Source organism: Leptonychotes weddellii, chromosome 1 (assembly GCF_054177405.1).
Source record: "Leptonychotes weddellii isolate Sample4059 chromosome 1, ASM5417740v2, whole genome shotgun sequence".
In the NCBI taxonomy this organism is placed as follows: Eukaryota; Metazoa; Chordata; class Mammalia; order Carnivora; family Phocidae; genus Leptonychotes; species Leptonychotes weddellii.
This window is the reverse complement of record NC_138369.1, coordinates 154958195-154975934: the sequence shown is the minus strand read 5'-3', so window position 1 is coordinate 154975934 and position 17740 is coordinate 154958195. Positions and strand designations below refer to the sequence as shown.

The window sequence follows — 17740 nt, the reverse complement described above, 5'->3', positions numbered from 1 at the left end:
CCTTCTTTTGACTTTTCAATCAGTAAAAATGTAGAAGATATTCTTAACTCACATGCAGGACAAAAACAGCGCCCCTGTGGGTGGCAGTTGACAGTCTCCCTCTGGAAGACTGAATATGGGTTTCTCCACTTAATTATGAAGGGACTGTGTCCGGGGCTTGAGGTAGGACATAGAGTTATAAAATTCTAGAATCTTAGATTGAAGTGGCTTTTAAAGATTGCCCAGTCCATCACCCTCACTTGAATGATCATCCTTAGCATTTCTAGTTCACCTTTAAGTATGGTAGAACATAAAGGGGCACCTAGGTGGCTCAGTCGGTTGAGTGGCTGCCTTTGGCTCGGGTTATGATCCCGGGGTCCTGGGATCGAGCCCCGCATCGGGCTCCCTGCTCAGCGGAGAGCCTGCTTCTCCCTCCCCCTTTGACTGCCGCTCTGCCCTCCTTGTGGTCTCTCTCTCTCTGTCAAATAAATAAGTAAAATCTTAAAAAAAAAAAAAAAAGAACATATATGTAATAGTACAGTACAAAGAGTTGTCAGATCGTCAGTGATTTGGCTTGGTTTAGGATCTGCTTCTTGGCTTTGCAAGTCCAATAACACTTGTCAGTGCTTTTGATTTTCTTAGAGTAAGTGAGGCTGGCTTAGGGTAATTCATTATGAGTAATTAGCCTTTTAAAGCCCTTTTTCCTTTTGCAATATTATGGAGCCCAAGGATCTCATCTCAGAATAATCTTTTAAAGATTTTATTTATTTTTATTTGCTAGAGAGAGAGAGAGAGAGAGCGTATGCGCACGCGAGAGAGTGAGCGAGAGCACAAGCAGGGGGAGCGGCAGGCAGAGGGAGAGGGAGAAGCAGGCTCCCTGCTGAGCAAGGAGCCTGATGCGGGACTCCATCCTAGGACCCTGGGATCATGACCTGAGCCAAAGGCAGCCGCTCAACTGACTGAGCCACCCAGGCGTCCCTCAGAATAATGTTTTAAAGGCATAAAATAAAATGCACTTGTCAGTGATTGTTTATAATGAAACAAATTATGTTAAAATAGTTATAAAACTATAAATTATAAATTGTGCTATGGTAATTGGTGCTTGTTTATTAACTCAAATAACAAGATCTAGTGAAAGTAGTGATGAACATAAATGGTATTTTGCAAACAGTATTTTGTGTCACAATGTTATCTAAAAAGTTCTGTGATTTATTTTAGAAATGAAGACTTAGGTCCTATTAAAAATCTCATAAAATAGTGAAGTATATAAACAAGAATCCTAACGTATTGATTTTCAATAAGAAATATAAATATGAAGCAGACCACATCTTCATATTGTCTTTACAGTGTTGTTCCCTCTATAGGCCAAATGCGTAAGAAGTTAAAGCACAGGGAGTTTGCCCTATGAGCAGAGAAGTGTAGAGCAAAAGTGGTTTCGATTCAAGTAAACTGCTTCTTCCATCCCCAAAGTAGAGAGTCATGGAGACGAGAAGGTCCACTTGGCAGGCTCCTCCCCTAGGTAGTACTTGGCTGGATACTGCCAGTATTTCCCATCATGACAGCTTTTTTCTGTTCCCATTTGAAACAACTACTCTGAATGACATAATCTTTACATAACAGATTTTCCTCTAGTTCATCTACTGTGGCAAGCCTCCTGACCATATCTGGAATCCTTTAGTAAATACCTTACATATACTCCAAACAAGAGCCCTTCCTGTGTTACATTCCAAAAGTGGCCATAAATACACACGCACACACACACACCCCTTCTATCTATAGTATTAGCATCTATCCCCCATAGCTCCCATACCACTTCTTAGCCTAATGGTGTGGTTTGCTTTGGTCAATGGGGACATGAGCAAAATGACATAAGCAGGGTCTTGAAAAGCACTTGCACTTTGGTGTTTGCTCCTCTCTTCTTGAAACCTAGAAAACTCTACATGAGTAAGTCAGGACTCGCTGGCTGGATGATAGAAGACACATGGCTCCTGACAATGAGACTATTCCAGACCATACAGCTCCTTTCCAAACCACACAAGTGAGCCGAAAAGATACCAGTTAAATCTGTCCCAAAGCTACAGAATCTCCCAGCTGATGCATGGATTCCGGAGCAATAATAAATGTTGGTCGTTTTAAGCCTCTGTGTTATATGATAACTTGTTCTGTAGCAAAAGCTAACTGCTCACCATGCCATTCCCTTTGCTCTCCTACTGCATCCCTTTCCAGTATGCTGTCCCCAAAGTTTGTGGAGATAGCATTGAAGAAGTGCTCTGAAGGCACCCTGCTGAAGTACAACATTTCTTCCCAACCTTTGCCACCATTCCTCAGTATTACGTTCTCTCTCTCACTGAGATCCCAGAGAAGTTGCCTCAAGCACCCCAAATGTAACACAGATATCATGTGGAAATAACTCACTGGTTTGATTCCAAAGTGTACCTCTTCTGTTACAAAGAAAGCGTATGATAGTATACTAAACTCCTCTTTAGGGGCATTTGAATGTAGAAGGATATATCACAGAGAGAAGGCAAGGCTTTGCACAAAGGCATCAACTGCTAGTGATAGAATTTCAAGAATCATTTGAGGTGTTTATGGGCAAAATAGGTTTCCTAACACACTTTAAAATTAAATAAATGCATTTATTGAACGTATTATATCATGTCCATAGCCAAGACCAAGGCTAGGGTAAAGCCAGCCAATGTTTGTAGGATAAAACATTTAAGAAGGCATTTACTCGCAACGCTCTGCAAGGGTACAGGGTGAATGCTTCCTTAAATGTTGTGCCCCAGGTGCCCTAATCTCAGCCCTGGTCTGCAGCATTCTTCAGGGCATTGTACTTACCAGTATTTGCTCTGATGGTGGCAAGACACTCTGCACAACCGCAACGGCTATTTCTCTCCACTTCACTGTGCTGATACAGACTGAGTTTTGTGCAGGTGCCTTCACGGAGCTCTGTGTTCATGAATGGGCTCCTGACCTACCCTAGGAGGTGATTAGGATAAGTCTCAGGCAAGCATGGTGCCCCATACCCCTTGCCAGTGATTGGTTCCCATCAGTGGTTCTAATCTCGGTGAGTGGGACCTGAGGGAGTTCTGTTGGGGTGCTTCTGGGAAAAGTATGTTCCCTAATCCTCTGTTCCTCACTAACATGGTCTTGTTTGCAAATGATGCCCAGCCCTACTACAACCATTTACAACTATGAGGGATGGATCACTGACATGCTGGAGATGGCAGATTAGAGCAATGTTAAGCACCTGGATCTTTAATGACAAGGCTGAGCCACAGAATTAACTACAAATGAGTGCTACCTCTGGACTTTTAAAGTATGAGGTAAGAGTTTTAAGCCGCTTCTAGTCAAGTTTCTGTTAACTGAAGCTGAAAGTGTATGTGATGCAACTGAATACTCTGAATTTGCAGAAAGAGAGTTTTGCTTATGGGGGTGATTGCACTTCCTTAATGCTTTAATTAAACAGCATACAAAATATCTCCTTTCATTTCAAGCATGGTTAAAGAAGCAACAAACAACTTATGAGACCTGAGATCTTATGAACCCATGTAATTTAATTTGTGGAGTGAACTGTATAGCCGCAGGTTGGTTATTATTGAACACAGAAAGGATTCATCAACCTTGGGTTCTAGAGAAGGCATCTCAGGACACCCAGGTGAGAAACACAGGTACTCATAAGCAGAGTACTTCTGTTTTATAGTATGGGAACAAGATGAGCAACAAAGAAAATTGGTGGAGAAAAAGGAGCCACACTTACATTTAATCGACTGAGATAAACATCAGCAATGATTTAGAAAAATTGATGGCCACTTAACTATAGAAATAAATCAACAAAAGACATCTCCCTCACAGAGACTTTATTTTCAAGAGAAATTAGAGATATGAGAAGAAGACCATGATATCGTAACTGTACATGCTGTAAGGTCTGGGTTTCTCTCCACAGCTCTACCTCATCTCTGCACTGGGAGTGTGAAGCCAGGGAGGAGTTACTAAGAGGAGGGAAGGGAAACTAGAGCACTGGTTGAAGGAAACTCGAGAAAATATAAAAGCACACAAACAAAAACGATGCACTGTGAAGAAGACATGAGAGAATTTAAAAGAGAAGACAGGAAGGGAAACTGTTCATTGTCTACCTACCACCTGCCACATTTGTTATCATGCTTCTTCATTTAATTTCCACAACAATCTTGAAAAGAAACGATGTTTACCTCCATCTTACCGATAAGGAAACTAAGTAAGCTTATATGACTTGCCTCTCTGGGTGATAGGGTTGGGATTCAAATTCAGGTCCGGTGTGTCACACTGACACAAAGAAAAAGTCTTTGAATTTATTTTTATTTTTTTAAAGATTTTATTTATTTGAGGGAGGGAGAGAGAGAAGAGAGAGAGAGTAAGTGAGCACAAGCGGGGGAGAAGGGGCAGAAGGAGAGGGAGAGGGGAAACAGACTCCCTGCTGAGCAGGGGGCCCTAGGCGGGGCTCCATCCCAGGACTCTAGGATCATGACCTGAGCTGAAGGCAGATGCTTAACTGACTGAGCCACCCAGGTGCCCCAAAAGTCTTTGAATTTAGAAGTGAGCTGCAGAGTCTGTAAAATGGGAGGAGAAAAAATAAATCTGTCATGAGATATCTGTATCTAGAATCTTTCAAGTTGTGAGTGAACACAAGACCAAATAAGCTGACTGATCTAAGGCGGTGGGAAAGAGAGGTGCCTGGCATGAAGTGAGGGGAGAGGGAAAGGTGGGTTTCCGAGAGGTGCAGATTAGACATGAAGTGGTCTTGAGTAATTCAATTTCATTGGAAGAGATTCTTCTGTGAGGTAGGGAGACAGAAAAACAGAAGAGGCCACAAGATGTACTGGGATTGAGGGTATGGGGGTATGGTCAGCTACCCTATTTACTCAGTGCCTGGAGCTGTCCCACATGGTCAGTAGAAAGGGAGACACAGGGAGACAGAGAAGTAATTGGCTGGGTTTGGCAGTGGTTCTGTGACGCACCACAGTTTTATCTGCAACATAATCCTATTGGCTTCTCTTTGCTCCTAACTACTGTCCAGCTTTCTATCCAAGGTATAAGGGCCTTCCTAGGAGGAAATATATCCCAAGTGCAAGAGGAATATGCTTCTGCTTGGATTCTCTGCATTAGTTCTTCCTGGGGCAGGTAGCCAGGAAAAGTTGCTGCAAGTTACCAGAACAGGAGGAAGATGGCCATCAAGAGAAACCCCAGAGCCTCAGTCTCATATAACCTCTCTTTGCCAGACCATTTATTTAGGATGTTTCACAGATACCTTGCTTTCAACATGTCCCAAACTGAACTCATTTTCTTTTTCCTAGCCCTGCTTTTTTGTAACCAGAGGTAATAACATCAAGATAGGCATGCTAGAAACCATGGTGTCATTCCTGAACTCTTCCCTCTCCTCCTCTGACACATCCCAGGGTCCTCCACCCTTCCCTCTTCAGTCATTCTTTCCTCTGTTAACTCCTTTCATACACACTGTCATTGCCCTGCACCAGATCCTCATACCATATCTGGATCCTTCTAGCTGGCCCCACCCTTCTCATCCAGTCCCTTCTCTGTTCAACCTCCCCTCCCCCAACTGCCCAGGGTGAACTTTCTAACACACTCGGCTGCTCTGATTAGCTCCTGGTGAGTTACAGCATCAAGCCCAGGCTCTTTGGCTACTTACTGTGGTACATGAGTCTCTCCCATAACTGGCTTTCAGTACTTCTTAATCCTTGTCCCCTCCTGTGATTTGTTTTGAACTTTATTATTTAGCAATATCTAACAGCTTATGCTTCTCAGAACATACCATCCTGGTGAATGCCTTAGGTCTTTGTTCATGCCTGGATGTCTTTCTCATCTTTTACCACCTTGCTCTTTACTCATCCTCTCCAGTACATTAGCCATCTTCATCTTCAGGAATCCTGAACCAAAGATGAGGTTAATGACTGCCCCTTCCATGCCCCCTTCACTTTTGTGCTACAAATAGAGCCCTCATTCTATCTCTAATTTAACATATAGAAATTTTCTGTCTATGTGTCTGCCTCTCTCAGAAGATTATAGAATTCTAGATGGCTGGACCTGGGACTTGCTTAGTTTTGTATCTTCAGGTGTCTAAAATAACAGATAGATTAGGCAGATAATAGATGTTTAATAAACCAAATGAAAATTCTCTGACCAAATTTTGCTGTTTGCCTTCACCATAGACACAGGTCTCACACTCCATAAACATACTCTGAGCTGGAGGGATACCCCTAGGCTGGTGGCCTAGGTAATACTTGTTACACTGTCCAATTAATAATCCTTAACTCCTTACCATCATAAAAGAAGCAGACAGAAGTGTTCTATTTACGAATACCTTTTTTAAGTCGTGCAAACAAGATTTTGGGGACTAATGCCTGAATCATTACAAAAGGATATGCTACAGTTATTTCTTTGCTAAATTATCATCTGCAAGTTGAACTCAACCATGAACCTTCAGGAGACATCATTTTGAAGTCAATGTATATCTCCTTGTGTCTTTTTCTGTGTTCACCTATAAAAGCTAGTTTAAATCTTACATATTGCAGGCTAAGTGTGGCATCCGTGGACTAGGCTTGAGGTCTTTAACAATCTGTGAGAATATTTTTTCTGAACTTTCAGTGGACTAATTTACATCATTTAGGCCTTTTGATAAGGCAGAAGAGCCCTTGGGACTGAGTTTTAAGAGCTTACAAAGTGGATGACTTACAGCCGTCATGCTTTTCTTGATATCAAGGATAGTTGAAAAATTGATGTTTTTCTCTTGCAAAAATAGAGTTTTTGCAAACTATGATACTGGAGGAAATGAATTTTATACAGCTTATGCTGCAGGCATAGGTATAAGGTGTTTTTTTTTTTTCTATTTTATTTGGAAGGATTGTCTTTTTGCTGATCTGCATGTACACTTTCGATCGGTTTCATAATAGGAGGTGTGAAATCATAACAAATAACGATTATACACCCAGAGTGGTGAATGCCCTAAGTATGTGTGGACCCAGTAGATGTTGGTTGTTGACAGCGCAATATTTTACCTCCCTCATCACAGTGAGTGGAAAAGCACTGGAGATGGAAGACCTCATTTCTAGTCCCGGCTCTATAGCTAATAAGTTTAGTGCCCTTAGAAAAGCCACCTTCGTTTTCTCATCTGTAAAATGTAGAGAATGAACTTTATGGCCTCAAAACTGTCTCTCTAGTTATAAAAATTTATATTTGGTACTAAAATATTAAAATTTTTAATGCTTGGATGATGGATTTGTGATCACATTTACCTTTCTTTTCTACTTTACTGTGGTTTCTGTTTTTCTCAGTGTTTTTTACTGGCTTGTTCTAGAAAACAAAAATAATATATGGAATTACATTGGTTCTAAACAAATTAAATAACATTATTTAAATATCCATCATACATATCATGATAGCAGTACATAAATTATCTCATTTAATGATTACATCTGCACTGAGAGTTAATTATCCCCACTTATGATAAGGAACCTAAGGGACAGAGAGATGAAATAAGTTTCCCAATGCAACTAGTTAAGTTACAGAATCAGGATACTAATAAGCTCTACATACAAATTCCTAGAAGGCCATGCTGCTTCTGTTTAAAATATTTTAATATACAAGGAATTGGAGGAGAAAAAGGACTAGTCTAAGGAAGTTAGCTGGACTGTTAGGGACAATGCTAAAATAGGCTGTGATTAAAATGCTTTAGGGCATTTTCTGTTTCCTAGTGGTTGGATTTTAAAATTTACCAGTGTCATAGCTGGCTGAAAGTACATTTGCCATCTGTTGTTAAAATCTCCAATCTTCTGGCTGTCCTTTTCAAATCAAGTAGTGTATGCACGTCTCATCCTTAGTGATGTATGCTGTGCTTTCTATGAGCCACCGATCCGCCATCAATCCAGCTTCTCTACTAGCTGTTACCCAGCATCAGTGACAGATTTCAAGCAAAACTCTGCAGACTTGGCCTACAACCAATTCATGCTGCCTGACTTTAATTGCTTCTTAATCCTTTCATTAATCTCTTGTTGATCCTCTAACATAGTCTGCACAAGAGCTATTCCAAACCTTCGCTCACTTCCGATTCAGGGGCCCATCCTTCCTTTTCACCTTGAAGTGGACAACTTCCCTTCTCTGTCAAGAAGTTAGAGACTGTCCTATGGGAGCATTTTTTAAAAAATTGCCTCTTCTTTTCTTTTCACATGTCTTTTTTTCTTTTTTTACAGTCTGAGAGTAAGAAGTGTTTTCCTTTAGAGCTAATGCTTCCACTCGAGTCCCAGGTGTCATGCCTTAATCACCTCTCACTCCAGCATCATTAATCTTTTTTTTTCTTGCTTCCACCATGTTGAAATATACATTCCTTAACCCTACACTCAGCATCACCCAACTTTCATTGAACATCTTTCTTTAATTTCCAAAATTGTTCTATTTATTTATATTCAGTATCCCCAAATGTGCACCATCCATCCCCTCCCCACCTCCTTAAAATCTTTATTTCAAAGCTCCCTAGTCTAGTGAAGCTACTCTCTCAAAGGCTCCCGTGCCCATTTTTCATTTTCTTATGAAATATAATGACTTTTTTTATAGTTATAGTCATATATCTTAAAGACACATGACAGCTTGAGGACCAGCATTGTCTGAAGTCCATACTTTGAGCAGAACTGAAATACTTGACAAAACTCTTACCATGTTTTGTTTTGTTTGGCTAGAGGCAAGTCATAGGTCTTGCCTACACTCAAAGGATACGGATTATATAAGGTAGAACACCAAGGGGCTGTCTTAGAATTTTGCCTACCACGCTGTTCTTTCTACAGGACTCAAGCAAGGGAAAGAAGTGCCTTTTGTCCATGCTATTGGAACAATTTTGTAGCCAAATTGGATAAGCATACAAAATGCACAAAAGACACTTTAGTTTACTACTGAGATTCTAGGGAAGGAATCAAATTGGGTTTAGAAAACAGATAAGAAGAAAGAGTAGGAGGTGAAAATGGGTCAAAGGGGAGCTGCCATTTTCCTCGAATGGTCTAATTTAGTGCTTAAAGTACCTGTAATAATGGGCCAGGATTTTTATTTGTGTGTTTGTTTATAATACATCAAATCTATTACATACCAAAATTTTTGTAAAAATAAAAAAGATTTATATTACTGAAAAAAATGAAATAAAAAAAGAATAACATACAAAATATGAGCTCAATTTTTTTATCTTAATAAAACAGACATAAAATTACTCCGTTAAATTGCTATATAAGTTTCCAAATGCTTATTTTTAATATCTGTTTTTATCTTAAAGACACATGACAGCTTGAGGACCAGCATTGTCTGAAGTCCATACTTTGAGCAGAACTGATTTAATATACTCCCACAGCATAAATTCTCCCAGGTATGTATTAATTCCCTTTTCTAGATTCAAGGCTATATCTCTTTTCCAAGATTTTTTGTTTATTTATTCACAAATGAATTATTGAGGACTTATTGTTGGTCAGGTACCATGCAGAACTAGACAACATGCTAGATAAATTGATGGCTTCTCTTTGCACATCTTTTTATTTTTTTATTTTTAAAGATTTTATTTATTTGACAGAGAGAGACACAGCGAGAGAGGGAACACAAGCAGGGGGAGTGGGAGAGGGAGAAGCAGGCTTCCCGCGGAGCAGGGAGCCTGATGTGGGGCTCGATCCCAGGACCCTGGGATCATGACCTGAGCCGAAGGCAGATGCTTAATGACTGAGCCACCCAGGCACCCCTCTCTTTGCACATCTTTACTTTAGGATTCAAATGATCTCAAACACAGGGTGCATGAACTTCAAAGAGTGAACTTACAGTCTTCCTGCTTGCCTGCTATCCCTACTATGTCTTCTCATTTCATGCTTGCCCCTTCCATCCACAAGTTGCAAAAGTCAGAATTTTACTTATCCACTTTCTACTCCCTCATATTTTCTTTCCAAAATATCAAATCTACCTACTTGCATACATCTCCAGTGCTAAACTACATTTGCTCAGGCACCCAGCCTTTCCCATTGGGACCGCTGTAGCTGTTTGCTGAATGTTCTCTTTGATATTATTCTTGCTCCTCTCCATTCAACTGCCACAGTACATTCAAGAGGATCTTCCTAAACTCTAAGCCTCATTATGTCATTGCTTTGCTGAAGACCCCTCAGATGTTCCTCATTGCTTACCAATAAACCTGAACATTTATCAAGGTCTAATTTTTTTTTTTTTTATGGGCTCATTCCTGATTACTTCTTCTTCTCTTGCCTCACTTATTCTCTGAAGCTTTACTCCAACCACACTGAATTATTTGCAATTCCTAGGATTTACCATGCTCTCTCTTTCCTTGGTTCTTTGTGTTTGCTGAATTTCCTCCCTGACACATCTTTCCACTTGATCCTTTAATTGGGTACTTCTTTTGGCCTCAGCATTGGATTACCTTTTTTCCAGGAAAACTTCTGTACTGCATCCCTAGTCCCTGTCTGTGTCTACCTTTATGGTAGCACTGTCAAATTTGGTTGTAATACAGAAAGGAGATGGCTGGAATATTTCCATCATTAGACTGTGAATACTTGAATTTAGAAATTTTATCACAGTTTCATTGATATTTTGAAATGGATATATGAAAGGATTCTAGACAATAGGTTGTTACACACATTTTGGAGGCAAGCTCAGCCCATTTAATGGGGCCAAATTGATCTTTTCTTCCTCCGTTCTTGCTCTCACCAACCCAGTTTAAGATCTCATCATAGCATATCTGGAGTGTCACTACAGCCTTCTAGTTTCCTGATCTCTACTCACTTTCTTGAAATCCATTTAAATGCCTTTTCTCAGGCTTTAATTCTGTATTCAGAGATAATCAAATAAATATTTGGTTAAATGCATTTAGTTTTTCAACCAAAAATTTTTTTTGAGCACCTGATCTATTCCAGTCACTCTATCAGTGAATAAAATGGAAACAAAACAAAACATAGTCTTGGGAACTTGTGTTTCTTTCATTGCATTTTTGTTGAAATCATTTCATTTATTTTATTTAAATACTGAAATGTATATACAGTTTAAATTATATAGATGTAGTTGCATACTACAAATAGAGAAAACCATGGCTCCTTATGCATTTACAAATGCTATATCCACTACCCTGTATTGGTTATGTAATCCCATAACAATATATTATTACTGTGCAATAAGCCATCTCCATCTCAGCGGCTCAAAAGAAGTGTTTGTATTATTTCTCATGAATCTATGAGTCAGTTTGACAGTTCTGCTGATCTGGATCAGGCTCAGCCAATCTCAGCTGGGTTAGCTCACACATCGGTGGAAATCTGGCAGATGAGCTAGAGGCTGCCTCATCTAAAATAGCCTTACTCATGTGTGCTGGTTGCTGGTTGGGGTGATGGAAGTAACCAGGCCAGATATGTCTCACCAGATATGTCTCACTATCTAACCATCTAGCTTGGGCTTGTTCACAGTCTGGTGACAAGGTTCCAGGAGAGAGAGTATAAGAGATCAAGCCTCTTAGAACCTTAGCTCAGAACTGGCACATGGACTCTTCTGGCACCATCTGTTGGCCAAAGCAAGTTATAAGGCTAGTCCAGGTTCAAGGAGTAGGAAAATGGATTCCGCCTTTTGATGGGAGCAGACGGTCATATTGCAAAGGGCATGAAGAAGGGGTGGGGAATTGAGGACATTTTGGCAATCAACCTACCACAGTTTCCTTCTTTGCAGATTGAGTATCTGATGGAATGCTTATACAGAGGTTTTTGCTTGCCAGTCATTGTACCCAATTATCTTATTTCTGTATATGTTTCATAACTTCCTGTGATACATAAAACTAAAATGTAAACCCCTAAGTTTTTGTGAGCTTCTTGAGGACAAGGAACATTCCTAATTCATCTTCTCATCTTCCATGGGACATAGCACAGCACATTGCACAGAACAAACTCTCAAAATACTGACTGAATCAATTATTCACTAAATCAATTATATGAATCTGCAATAAAGAGCAGGGGCGTGTCAAAGTGAGATGTCCTTTCGCATCTACTTGACTTAAAAGGAATGTGAAAACACTAACTTAAAGTGCTTTCCCAATGTTATTTGGTTAGCTGATATGCTTTCCTATTTGATGGGGGAAAGAGCTGAAATCCATTAAATTTGACTCACTAACAGTCATCTGGTGTTTCTAAGAAGAGATAAGGATTGATTTCTTCAGATAGTTAAAATGCTGGCTATAGAACAGCAACAAAACAACCAGGAAGGGAAGCAGAGGGACCAGAGGTCCTGCCGTATGTCACAGTGAAGTTAATGTAGGTAGAGCTAAAGCGTGTGTTCGGGGGAAATAGGAAACTGCGGTAAAAAATATCTATCGGACACTTGCTTTAGTTGAGCCAGGCTGATGAGGTTAATAAAGAGTGAAACAAGCCTTCCAGGGAAAGCATCTAAATTACTCCCAGGAGACCCTAACTATTTGGAGATGAGGTCCAGGTAAAAAGATAAAATACAGGTAATTGTAAAGGCAAGCTATCTTCATTTATAGAGTTTGAGAGACATGTTACTGCTAGAAAACTCTGATATTAATAACACAGGTTTTTTTTTCATTTTTCCCCAAGGATGTTTTATATAAATATATGCTGAGAGACGATGGGGGAAAGAAAAAGAGGAAAGTTCCTTAGCTTTAAGAATTTACTTTTTGCATTTGTAAATGTAATTCTATCAACTTTCAAGAGTTGGAAGGAAATGAGGTAGATATATGTTTTAAAAAAATCTGACTTTAGGAAAATTGGAAAGAGGAGTAATTTTTATTCAGATTTTTGTTTATTAAAGAATATTCTGTTGTCTTTAGGATAGACTGTATTTTTCAAATGCTATTTACTTTACAAAAGAAGATTGGAATTGCTTGCATTAAATTTGAATTTTAAGACTTCGTTTTAAATGAAACTAACAATCAAGGTATAGTCAAAAAGGAGAATAGAATCTCTGTTAAAGGTCATATAGTATAACTACTACAGAGTAATAATTTAATCACAATAACCTGTAACATAAATGGAATAAAGTGATAATATTGATGTAAACTGTTACATTAAGAGAAAGTTCATCTTCTTTTTTGACTAACATGGGCCATCAGGTTTAAGTCTTACAATCCCAAGTTTGTATTTTGCTTAAGCAATCCAGATCTTATTACATTAGGCAAACACTATTTGGGAGAACAGTGGATCATGTAAATACCTTTAACATTATTCATGAATTTTATTTCCACAGTAGGTTGGAAATATGCTACAGATATTCTCTTATGAATGACCTTATTTAACTTCTGATATTGCATTTCTAAATTTTTTCAATTTAAAGAGGCTCTGATTTACCTCCTTGCTACAGATTTAGTGTTCCTTTGTCTCTACATTTTGCTCCAGTTTTTTTTCACTGTTTCTCATCTTTATTTACCTTCCTACTTTTATTTTTCTTCATTCTTACAGGCCTCTTGGCACCAGTTCATATCAACAGTCAGCATTGCAGGTCTAAGTTAATAAGTTTAGCTTTAGACAACACCCAGATGGTGTGTGTGTGTGTGTGTGTGTGAATCAGCCTGGAATTTATGAGCACCTCACAGAGATGAGACTACTGTATACTTGTGCTACAAGGCAGCTTTGATAAGCATAGCTGCTCCCATCACATGATATCTTGTGGGCATATTGTGATCTCAGAAGAATGAAGAATATACAACATCAAAAACTAGACAACTTTTGTACTTCATATATTAGCATATTTCTTAATCTCTATAAATAATTTTTCCACTTTAATAAAAGAATACTGGGTTAAGCTGAGTATCCTTAGGAAATGGGGTCAGGAATTGGGGTAAAGACCAAAAAAAAAAAAAAAGAAATTTATTTTTTTATTGTGAAATTACCCATAATCACATTAACTCATGCCATTTATTCATTCAGTTATTCAATAAGTATTTATTGAGCAGGTACTGATAGAGCAGTGAACAAAACAAATGTTTTGAACTCTTGGAATTTGTTTTTAGTTGGGAGAGACAGGAAAGAAATAGATAGAAAGTTGACCGGGTGCTAATAAATGCTAGGACGTAAAGTAAACCAGGAGAAAGGTACCCAATGACAGGTGTAATTTTAGGTTGATGATGTCAGTTGCATAATCACTGTCAGGTGATTTTTGATCAGAGCCCTACATGAAATAAACAAATGAATAGTGTGAATCTCTGAAGGGAAGAGTGTTTGCTTCAACAATGGTGTGGCCTTGGTGTGTTAAAGACAAGGGGAGGGGACCAGTTTGGCTGCAGAGAATGAGTGAGGGGAAAGTGGGGGATGAGGTCGGGCAAGTGGGTGTGGGGGTTAGCACAGACACTGTAGAGAGTAGTGGGGGTCCAATCATGCTTAGTCCTCTGGGCCAAGGAAAAGGTTCAGGATTTTGCTGAATAACATGTGAAGTCTTGGGAAGATTTTCTGAAGAGAAAAATAAGCTCTACCATGTTTAAAAAAAAAATACCACTTCTAAATGTATAGTTCAGTAGTGTTAACTATATTCATATCATTGTATAACAGATCTCTAGCTGTTTTTCATCTTGCAAAATTGAAACTTTATACTCATTGAACAACAACTCCCCATTTTCTCCTCCCCCCAGCCCTTGGCAACCACTGTTCTTCTATGAGTTTGACTATTTTAGATACCTCATCTAAATGGAATCATCCAGTATTTGTCATTTTGTGACTGACTGATTTCACTTTGACATGACTTTTATATTTTTGACTTATTATGTTATCTTTATGTTATAACTTTTTTTTTTAAGATTTTTATTTATTTATTTGACAGAGAGATAGCGAGAGCAGGAGCACAAGCAGGGGGAGTGGGAGAGGGAGAAGCAGGGCGAGTGGGAGAGGGAGAAGCAGACCTCCTACTGAGCAAGGAGCCCGATGCGGGGCTTGATCCCAGGACCCTGGGATCATGACCTGAGCTGAAGGCAGATGCCCAATGACTGAGCCACCCAGGCGCCTCTATGTTATAACTTCTATGTGGAGAAAATATAGACTAAGAGAAGGGCAAAGGAGGAAGCAGAGGTACAAGTTTTGAAGCCATTGCAGTACTATAGGCAAGAGATGTTGGTACCTTGAACATGGCTGAAAGAGTGGAGGTAGATAGACTCTGGATATATTTTTAAGGTAATGCTAGTGAGATTTGCTGATATTTTGGACATGTTATGTGATAGAAAGAGGAGAAGGATATGAGTTATTGTATAGTGAACAGTCTGAATAATTTAATCATCAGTCCCTTATTCATCACTGAGGGTAATCTTTGTAAAATTTCCTTAAATGCTACTTGTCTTCTATAAAAGTGTGCTGATGCCAGATCAGCCTATTTGATGGCTCAGGGTTATGATTTGAACTTCCGTTTTTATATAGGTGTTTCAAATTCAGATGTGGATGGTATAAAACCTAAGGTGTGTGTATGTCAGGAGAAAAGATATGGGAAATCTGGTTGGGCTGGGCAGCAGCAAACATTTACAGGTAGAGGACAAGAATGTCTGATTTTGACAGTAAGTTGGCTCCATGCCACCAATATTTTGGAACATTATCTAGATGCTATATTGTAAACTGCCATCCTTATGATAAGGTCTACTCAGTGTTATATGAGTGTGGGATGAACAGGTAGCAACTTGAGACCTAGGGAAACTTAAGACCTAGAGAAAATGGGGGAGGCAGAAAGGGAAGAATCATACTTTCTTTTTCATTTTAAGTTAATATTAGAGACAAAGGGAAAAAGAGAATGCTATAAACAGATTTTTTAAAAGCCAAATATATAGACTAGCCATTGAGGAATATTTCTAAGTGTTTAAAAGTTATTGGTTATCAGCTTAAACCATGCAATGAAAAACCACTTATGGGCAGCTGGAGATTTTTTTAAAAATCTGGTTATTTGTGGCAGGTCACATTTCTTTTTTTTTTTTTTTTAAAGATTTTATTTATTTATTTATTTGAGAGAGAGGATGAGAGGAGAGAGAGAGCACATGAGAGGGGGGAGGGTCAGAGGGAGAAGCAGACTCCCCGCCGAGCAGGGAGCCAGATGCGGAACTCGATCCCGGGACTACAGGATCATGACCTGAGCCGAAGGCAGTCGCTTAACCAACTGAGCCATCCAGGCGCCCCGGCAGGTCACATTTCTTCTGGGACAATAAAAGAAGTGTAATGAAAGGATGCATGGTCTCCTAGGCTGCGCCTCTCTTCCTAACATTGTGTTCTGTATTTCCTTGATTGACAAGAGGAGATGCTGTGCTGTTGGGGAACTGAATGTTGGCCATGTGTACTTTTTTTGACCATTCTTAAAGCATGTCAGGCAGAATTTTGTAATTAGCTGAAAAGGCACCCAATTCAGTTTCACTTTGCTGAACCCAATCTGTAGGATTGACAGCATGCCTTTAATAGATTCCTTCAGTAGATAATTAGACCAGTTTAACGCAAGCACTGCATGAATTAACATTTGCACTTGGGTATGAATATTCAAGGCTACGGTGCTTTCTGTGGTGTGAGTTGTTTTGCCAGGATTTGCAGGAGTGCCTATTAGGTGCTTGTAATGTATTGATTAGTACAAAATAGCCAATTAGAGGGTGTGGATACATCCCTGGAGTCAGAGATGATATGCTTTTTGGTGGTACTTGGGCTTTCTCCTGGTAACTCTAACCCAGACAACAGATTGCCTGCTTTAACTTGTCATGTGCTTCAGTTTTGATATGAATTTTACATTGCTATGCAGTGTTTCCTGGCCTTTCCTGGAATGATGCCATCTGTTTGTTTCTCCACTCTCTATGAGACTTTTCAACTGTAAGATTAACCCGAAAGATCATATGCTCTAGATGTTATAAATAAATAATTGAATAAATAAATAAAAGAATCGTCGGGCCACTGAAACTTGCTTTTTATAGTGATGAAAATTGCTTTGGCACAGCTTGCTAGTTCCTCAAATATTGGTTCAAAACTTTATTTGCATTTATTTGGGAATTCCAAAGAACTTTATGCTATTTACAAAATCATCTCCAAGAAAATAAAAACTTCAATGTGCATACCTTTAGGGTAAACCTAGTCAGGGGACTTGGAGGTGGAGGGAGGGATTGGATAGCTGAGACTAGATCAAGTTAATATCTCTGTATGATGATTTAAAAGGGAAATAAGATTTTCAAAACTTCAGAAAATTTTTTCTGAAAACTGAAAGAGGTTGTATAATGTGGTGGTAAACAGAGTGAACTCTGGAGCCAGAATGCCTGGTAGGAATCCAGCTCTACCATTAGTTTACTAGCTGTGTGACCTTGGGTAAATTACCTAAACTTTCAGTTCCCTCACCTATAAATAGTACGGTAACAATAGTCCTCACCTATGTGCTTGCTCTTCATATTTGCTCATTAATATACAGATAGCATAGATACTTTGAAATGGTCTTTTCTAAAGTATATAAAACTGCTGGAGTCCAGCTCCAGCCGGGGTGGGTCTTTCGTAGGAAAGGACGGCGTCGGCGAATGAGGAGACACAGACACAGGATCAGGTTGCAAGCATCTCCTCTTGACAGGCTCGGAGGAACTTTATTTATATGTTAGGATATTTTTGTTTTTCCAAATCTTAGATCATTTTCTGGATTACAGCCATAGCCTTCTTTCATTTTTCCTTTGTAATGATTAACATGACCTTTATTGATTTCTGCTTATTGGCTTTCGCTAAAACTAAAAAACAGTATGCAAAGAGAAAGGTGCTAGACAGAG

At 39.2% G+C, this 17740-nt stretch overlaps 1 long non-coding RNA gene across 2 annotated transcripts in view; it reads left to right on the top strand.

Moving 5' to 3' along the window:
• The first annotated feature begins 8732 nt into the window (after positions 1–8732).
• Positions 8733–17740, top strand: part of LOC115945077 (uncharacterized) — a 192885-nt gene continuing 183877 nt past the window's right edge. For both annotated transcript variants that reach the window (XR_014138614.1, XR_014138618.1), the window contains exon 1: positions 8733–9376. This is a non-coding gene — a long non-coding RNA (uncharacterized LOC115945077). The remainder of the gene's footprint in view (positions 9377–17740) is intronic.